Below are 8,736 nucleotides of genomic sequence, written 5' to 3' on the forward strand. Positions count from 1 at the left end.
GACTGCTCTAGTAGAAGAACTTGTGGAACATGTTGGGTAGACTGTTTCGTCTCTTGAATATATCTGGAAATTAAGTACACCCAGAGAGGTGTTGGGTAGGTTGTCTCCTGTTTGCAGACAGCTGGAGAGGAAGTACCCCCAGAGAGGTGTTGGGTAGGTTGTCTCCTGTTTGCAGACAGCTGGAGAGGAAGTACCCCCAGAGACGTGTTGGGTAGGTTGTCTCCTGTTTGCAGACAGCTGGAGAGGAAGTACCCCCAGAGAGGTGTTGGCTAGACTGTTTCCTGTTTTGCAGACCGGTGGAGAGGCAGTACTCCCAAGAAGTTTTAGGGAAGATTGCTTCTTGTCTCAAAGATGGCTGGAGATGAAATATTGTAATGAGAAGAAATAGTTTCATCTCCTTCCACCGCATGAGATTTTTAACAGCGTTGTGAGTAATGCAATTATTGTGGGGAAAAAAATTATTGTGGAAACGGTACTATGTCATAATCTGTTTCCTGAAAACAGAGGCAATGGCCGCATGAAACCTGCACAACTGACATTAAGAACTTGGACAGACTCCAAAAATAAACATTTATAGTCACGTGCCATGTTTCAAGCAAACAAGACTCATCCCGGTACAGGGATGGCATGTGCTGGTGACATTTCTCACCGCAAAACAGAAGATGAACCCTGCTTCCATACCTGCTCCAGGGAATCACAAGTCCCTGACCATAGTGAGCACCTTACAGCGGGGGGCCGGCCAACAACACAGCAGCCGACCTTACACAAAATGTATAGTTTACCCAACGCAGCCTGCACTTGGCCCTCTTAACATAATTGCTGCAATACGAGACAATAACTGCGGGTCAAATGAAATGATATACAGGTTTGAAGCACTGAGCTACAGATGGGTGGAGAACACAGATTTGCAATTCAATAGCCAGCTCTCAGACGCTCAGCAGCTTAAGAGAACCAGTCTCCATTAAGGAGACATCATGTTAAATTATTCCTAATATATTTTACTTCAAGCCATGTTTATCAAAGCAGTACTCACAGAACAAATAGCAAACCTGTACATGAGCACAGATCTGCGCTGCATTCCAGGATAACCGTTTGTTTCCTGATAATCTCTGCAGTTATGGCTTCAGAAATGGGACGATGGCCCTGGCTTCTGCTGGCACGGAATAAAAGATTTTCCAGCTTCCGGTTTAATTATTTGTTTTAGTTTGTCCTCAGTTCTGTATGAAATGAGAGAAGAATGCGAGCTCCATTCTGAATAGAACAGTTATGCACCTAAATTGAGTAAGACTTATACATTTGTTTTTTGGACAATTACCGTAAACTGTTTCTTTCAGAAGATCATGTTAACGGCAGCATCCTGGACCACGGCTTGGTTCCCAAACCTTGAAGATGTCTTTATATATAATTGTTGCCCTTTTCAAAATTTTCCATAGGGAGTTACCGTGATTTATATGCCACATGCATAAAACATAAGAAAGTCATGGTATCTGCTCACCGTTCTTATGGAATCAATAACCAATCAGATATTGTCATTAGCCAGTAACACATTAAAACAAAAACGTCCAGATCTCCATTCAATGCATTCAAAAAGTTAATTTGTGATTAACATTTTTTCCGAAAGGGTAAATCCAAAGATTCTTAAGCATTCTAGATTTCATTTCCTATTATGTATTAACGACATCGAATGCAACTGGTATGAGTTAATGCATCCTTCGTTGGGCAAATATAAAGCAAGACTTAAATCACCAGTACTAACCAAGGCTCAACCATAAAAGGGGCAGGCATATTAGATCCGTGAAAGCAATGAAGGGCTGTCAGTAAGAACGGTGAGGTCACCAAGTGATGTCATCCACGGTGAAGAATCGTCTTGAGGAGAGTGCATGAAATAAACCGGCTAACGAGGGAAACATTCTCCCTATGCAAGAAGGTATGTTCACAATAACGTTACCAAGAAGATAAATAATTTTGTTATTAATTCCAAAAGAAAACTGTTTCCCGAACGGTGCTGACATTAAGATGGATGAGTGTGAGCCAGAGGGTGGCAGGTTAATGCAATAGGTAAGTGCACTTACATTCATAAAACTGGTAAGGGTGTAATTGAATTAATCACATTAGAGAGAGGAAAGACAGCACAGAACGACTTCCAGCAGAGTTATACTCTAATTCCTTAAACACCGAGAGTGCATGATGCAGAGATACTAATGGAGATTCTGGTCAGTCTAATGAGAAAGATGGATTTAACTCACGAGCTGAATACACACGCACGGCAGGTTCCATACTGACTCCGCTTCTGTTTGCACACCTGATAATGTTTCCGTTATAAATTCAGTTGGGGCACCGTCAACATTTCACCTTTACTGCAAACTCAAGTATAACTGTAGAGCTGTTTAGAGGGGGTGGCACAGGGAACCGCCACAAGGTAGTCATAACAGTCAGGTTCTTTGCAAAGCAAATCATAAGACCACCGAAGACTATGGCCTTACTTTATTCGTGATACGTTAATAACCCTTGAGGTGAACATTAATGCAATAAAGGCACATAAGGAATAGACGTTCCGATGTGTATCAGAAGGCAGGCGGATTCTGCATCACACATATTCTGGAGCAAACGCAAAGCCCCCATGTCCTAGGAGCCGTGATTATCTGGTAAACGCATTACCTGCGAGTGATTCCGGAAAGGAAAGCCGCCTGCCAAAGAGGAAGCCTCGGGGCTTCAAAATGAACAGAGACTCCAGGTGGGGCAAGACAAATTGGATGTCCAGAGAGTCACAAAGCTGTCCTGGGGTACAAAATAAAAATGAAATAATCGACAGCAGACAACCGGATAGCTGCCCCAGAGAGGTCCAGAGCAGTTACACATATTAATGAATCCACAAATGAAAATACAAATTAATATAACACAAACAGCAAGAGATGTTATGAAGCAGATGCCTAGAGTTACCCCTGCTCCTTATTGCCTCCGTTTCTCCCCGTTTGGTGGAGAAGGAGGTATACTGATGGGTAAGTTGCAGTCTATGGGAAACGACAGCGGCTATTTCTGGATTTCATTGAATATTTGATGCATAATAATTCCAATATCAATCTTCATGTGAAGCGTGGAGATGGACTCTTTAAATTACAGTGCGGAAACGCGTGGACAACTCCGTCGGAAATATTATATCTCCTAAGAATCTGCTCACCCTGTTTTCTGACACTGACTTGCCTGGAACAATATAATAAAGGCTGAATAACATGGCTCTTGGGGGGACTGGGTGTCTTTTCGTCTTCACATGTATGTGTGTATTGTTAGTTCACCCAACAAAGCTAATATTCTGCTTATTTCGGGTACTTGGCATGTTGGAACGCATAGCCATACCTCCTAACACATATAATAATGATCTAGTACAAGTTTGAGGTCATGGACTTGCCTACTTTTGGACTTGACGTGACGCCGTCTTCAGAAAGCCTAATATTTCTTTAAAAGGAGAAAAAAGGTGCTTTTCCAGTGTTTTGATTCAGAACAGCCTCACTGCTTTTGCCTTTTTGCATTAATATTACTGATTTTGTTTCTTTTGTCATGTCTCCGGTGCGCTAGGCCTCTCTGACAGAGAACTGAGCAGTGTCTGTGATTGTCACGATGTGAAACCTATATTTCTGTGTGCGTTTCTATGTCTCGGGTCTAGAGGCTGATTGATTAGGGAAAAATACTTTAAAATGTGAGGCAGGGAATCCAAATGTCAGCCTGAGTTTTTATTTCCATGCGTCTTGTAAATCGATGCATCTTGTTTTAAAGAAGACAATGCGTTTTAAATGCCATGGCTTTATGGAATGCTATGTTTTCTAATCCTGAAATAACATCTTCATCCAAATAAAGGACATGACTATGTCTTGGGATGTGTCTATCTTCTGTGGCGGAAAACAGCAATGGGGTGAATACCGTTTCTTGATCTTCACAACCCTTTTAATGGAACGTCTGCAAAACTGATCCCCTAGCCTGGGAAGGTCTTGGGAATCCAGACACGCTAGGTACAGCCAGCGCACCAAAGCATCCAGGCCCTACGTTATTGACAACAATGGCGGCAAATATCATTCCTCCCAAAAATAGGCTTCACATACACTGATTTAGTGACATGTTTCCTTTTCGACAGTCCCCAAGCCCTCTTCTATTTAATGGTCACAGGTGCAAGCTGGCAGCCTTTTCACGTTTTATTAATCCATTTTGCCACCTGCCACTTAGCGTGCATCGGCTTGGGATGAATATGGCAAAAGTTTGTGCAAACCCATTCATAGCTAGTTTGCTTTTGTCAGACTGCAAATGAAGTAAATGAAAGTTAAATTGCTCGTTTACAGCCTCTGATAGGCATTACTCTCGCTAACAGCTCCTTGCAGGTAATTATGGAGCTAATAGATGCCCCCGCCGCGGAGTCCAGAGAGGTCACATCCAGCCAGTCACTGGAAGGAGAGGCTCCCGCAGGGTATCACCGCCTATCTTCAATACAGCAAATATCACCCCGTAATACAGCAAATAACATCAGCCAGGCGGCAGAGAGCTTGGTTTCATTCAAAATGTCAGTGATTTAACATCGCTTCGGCTGGCTTTATCTTATTTCTCTATTCTTGTGATGAGAGCCCTTCTCCGATCAAACAAACAGGGCGGCAGCGCCGTAGAATATTTGTTTCTCAGAAGAAGCAGAGGTCGTGAATGCAATGAGTTCAAAGGGCCAGCACTGCTTTCAATATACAGAATTACTTTCCTATTTCCTGTTTTCGAGAGGACGTCTCAAAGCAATTTCAGGCAGGAGAGGAGTAAACACCGCCTGGAGCTGTTGATTGGTGATGTTTTTGGCATAATGAGATTGAAAATCATCTCAATGGGTACTGCGACTTCGAGAAAAAGCCGTCTTACACTAAAAAAAAAAAAAGCACACACATGGGCTCACCAGAGCTTCATTCATTTCATTTACCTTCTTAGTTATACGCATACAAAAGCCACCCCTTTGTCTCCAAGAACCCCCAGTCACTTTGGTCTATAAAACAGAAATAAGAAAAATAAACATAACTCTAGCTCCTTGAAAACAAGAAAGGCATAATACAGTTATTTGTATGTGTACACCATATCTATCTATCTATATATCATATCATATACACACACAGATACATACATACACCCGGAGAATAACATCCATTTACTATACGCGCTTCATTTAAGGTGTTGAAATGGGTCTATTGTTCATTTAGCATGCTCTATAAACTGCTTGTGTCTATAATCTGCAGGGATAGAGACCTTAAACAGCATGCAGATCAAAGGTCCATGGAGAGTAACAACAATAGGACGTTTAGATTTCAGTTTCACCGGAGAAGACATCGAGCCTGAAATATTTTGCATGGAATGCAGTGAACTTGAAAATATTAACGCAGTATGGACTTAATAGCAGTGCTGGTGAATGGAGTCATCACGGCTTGCTGGGTTTATTCATACGGTTATTACAACGGCGGCGATATGAATACAATTTCCGCTTGTGACCTCTCCTCTTCAGCCACAATCACAGCAAAATAAAAAATGTAGCGAGCGTCAGGAGATCCAACGATTATCCATCACTAAACGGAAAACATCGTTGAGAGCGATTAGGTATGACAGAGGTCCAAAGTGCGGCAGGCTCAGCCATCGCTATTGCGTTCGTAAAGGAATGGTTTGTTGGCCAAAAGAGAAGTAATGCAACGACTGGGTCTGTGGATTCAAGATGACAGAATGTACAATAATAAGAAGTCTAAAGGTCAATTGGATTTACCTCGGATATTGTTACATTCCTCCCAACAGGAACATCTAAAAGATCAATTGCAACGTCACCTACTAAGTGCAATCAGATACGGGTCTGGTGCGTTTGTGGCTTTAAGCACTCTGGAAGGACTCTACCTTCTTAAACAGTAACATCTCCAATATTTTTTTCTATTTTATGAATTTTAATACCTGTCTAAAGTTCTACCATTAAAGGTCAGAACGAAGCGCTAAAGTGAAGATTACGGGAGCCATTTCTAATTAAGTTACTGATGTAGCTGAAATAATAGCCGTCTGTGTCAGCTCATTGTAATCAGAAAGACTGTAGCCGTTTAGACCTGTTAGTATAAATGATAATTACGGTGAGGAATGGAACTGTGCGGGGCACGCATGCTCTGCCTTTGTGTGATAAATGATTTTTGTAATTTAGTTACTTTTTCATTTATTTTTCTAGGACTGTCACTTCATACGCGGTGGAACATGAACAATGACTTATTAGCCTTACACCTCACACCCTCACAGTGAACACGTAACATAGTACCGCATAGACAAAGGGTCCGTGAGACAACCTGGAAGTCAAACTTTCACCTGAAAATAAAAAAAAATTATGCCCTTTCAAAACATGTAATTTTATTATTCTTTTATCAGAGTAACCATCACGTTACACCTGCTTATATTAAATCTAGACGCCGAATGCAATTCGGCATCAATTATTTGGGAGACGTTTGATACGCAAAGTAAATGTGACAAACTGGTTTTTGTAGAACTAGATTTTTTTGTGATGTATTGCTAATGTTTAGAACACGTTACTAGAAAAAAAAAACCCAAACAACACATAAGCGAGGTAGCTTTCATAGTTGCATACAAGAAGGTTTGAAAGAAGATTTTATTGAGCATCGCCCAAGGAGAGAGTTGGCGGGAAGTTATAGGGAAAGTACAGCACTGTGTATTGTAATACTTCGTGATAAGTGCCTGTGGCTCTACTCAGTATTTGAAGTTGATTCTTGAAGGAAGTTTAATGCAATCGAGGTTTCTGCGCAGGGTGGAGGATGGAGTAAAGAAGATGAGCCTTCTAGCTTAAAATTGGGTAAACAGAGGTTTTGATCCCGAGTAAAGCAAGTCTGTCCAGAAGCCAGTTTTGTTAATTCAGCATAAGAAAAAAATCATTGCACTCCAGGAGTTTCTGGACAAGGATTTCACCAAGGTGGTGAAACCTCGGAATATAAAAGACTACACACAGAGAACTGCGTAGAACCAAGCGAAAAAACTCGGGACGCCTGAATGAAAGAGAGTGAAACTCACTGGAGTCCTAAATCCTTAGTGGAATCTCTCACGCTTTATGACATGGGAGTCCGAGTGTATTCTTATTCAGCCTACGTGTCTGTTACTGACGGCCATCACTGCTGCACTAAGCGGAGAAAACTACCACTAAGGTCACTTAGAAGAAACACACGAGGATGCTTGGGAACAGCGGCTGTTGTATTACGTCTCGGGGACCGGGAGAGGAAATAATCACATAAATGATGCTTGATGGTGTCGGACGGAGCAGTTCGCACGTAAGTGTAGTCACTGAAAGTGGTTGCAAATAGCTTTCCAGTAACGGCACACGTCACGTCAACTGCCAGATGGGATCATAAACAAATTGCGCGGGCATCCAACTTACATCAGATTAGTCACGGGGGTCTGTAATTTTGTACGGTAGCTAGATACACTTAACAGTGGGAAGGAAATCACGTCTACATTTTCAGTGGGTTTTTGCACTCCGCTGTCTTTTTGCAAGACGTCGAAGCTCTATGTAAAGTATTCCAGCAGGGGACATAGTTTGGAATGTGATTCAGCTGAGCAGCATAGGTTTTAAAACAAAAATCAGCAAAGCGTCACAAGGGAGTTTTCATTTTGATGTTCTGCTCAAGCTGATGAGCGCAGTTTAACCCCCTTTCTCTCCCTGGAGGGTACGCAGCAAATTAAGCTCTGAGCAGATTAATGCCGATTAGAATAACAAAAAAATAGACAAGGTACTGGACCGGCAGAACGAAACAAGGCTCGATCCGTCTGTGATAGGAACTCGGGCCCTTGTGGGTACTAAGAGAGCGGCCCTTGGAAACCCTGATACAGAGAAACGCTTGTTAGCTGTATTCAGCTGCAAAAAGACAGAAGAATGCAGCGTGATCACTTGAAAGATCTAAAACACAATTCAGTGAAAGGTATAACCAGTCATTCTATCATCAAAGTGCTTTATCAACAGATATATCAGCGCTGCTGAGCATTATGCGGGAGACAACCGCATTTCAGATGAAATCAACACAATGCCACTCTGAGTAACAATGCCAGACCATTAGCGAATCCAACCGGAGCTGCGCGTTATCGATGCGTGTTGTCGCATCAGGATTGATTAGATATATGATAGGTGGTCCATGGAGATATACTGATTTTTAAGCGTCGCCTGAGATGGAGAGAAAAACAGCCATCTCTGGAGTGACAGGCAACTCAGCGAGAGAGAGATTATATCTGTATCGTGAGCGTAGAGACCCTGGATCAGCTGCCGCAGAGTGAATCCCACCTAATAACATTCTCATACTCCGCTATGTAAACCAGTTTTTAATGCGATTCAGGTTAAGGGCACATACGGGTTTCGCCGGGTTTATGATTTTTCATTTAGATATTAATAGCAGCGTGATAAAGTTAGTAAGATTTAGACTTTACGGAGCAAAAATCGAATTAAAAAAACCTGTGTACCAATTTTGGAACTTCCCGCAAGATACGAAAAGATATGACTGACAAAAAAAATAAGAACAAATAAATATCATAGACAATAGGAGTTAAAGATATTTAGACAAGTTCGAGAAAAGGGATAGAATTACATTAAAATAAACCATGAACGGTCAGGGAGAGGGCTGGCCACGGCAATGTCATTTAAGAGACTGTAAAACGTATTATTGATTGAGTTTAAGGGAGGCAAATGCACCTGATGGAGCCGTCGCA

The sequence above is a fragment of the Spea bombifrons genome, chromosome 10 (genome assembly GCF_027358695.1).
Source record: "Spea bombifrons isolate aSpeBom1 chromosome 10, aSpeBom1.2.pri, whole genome shotgun sequence".
NCBI lineage: Eukaryota > Metazoa > Chordata > Amphibia > Anura > Pelobatidae > Spea > Spea bombifrons.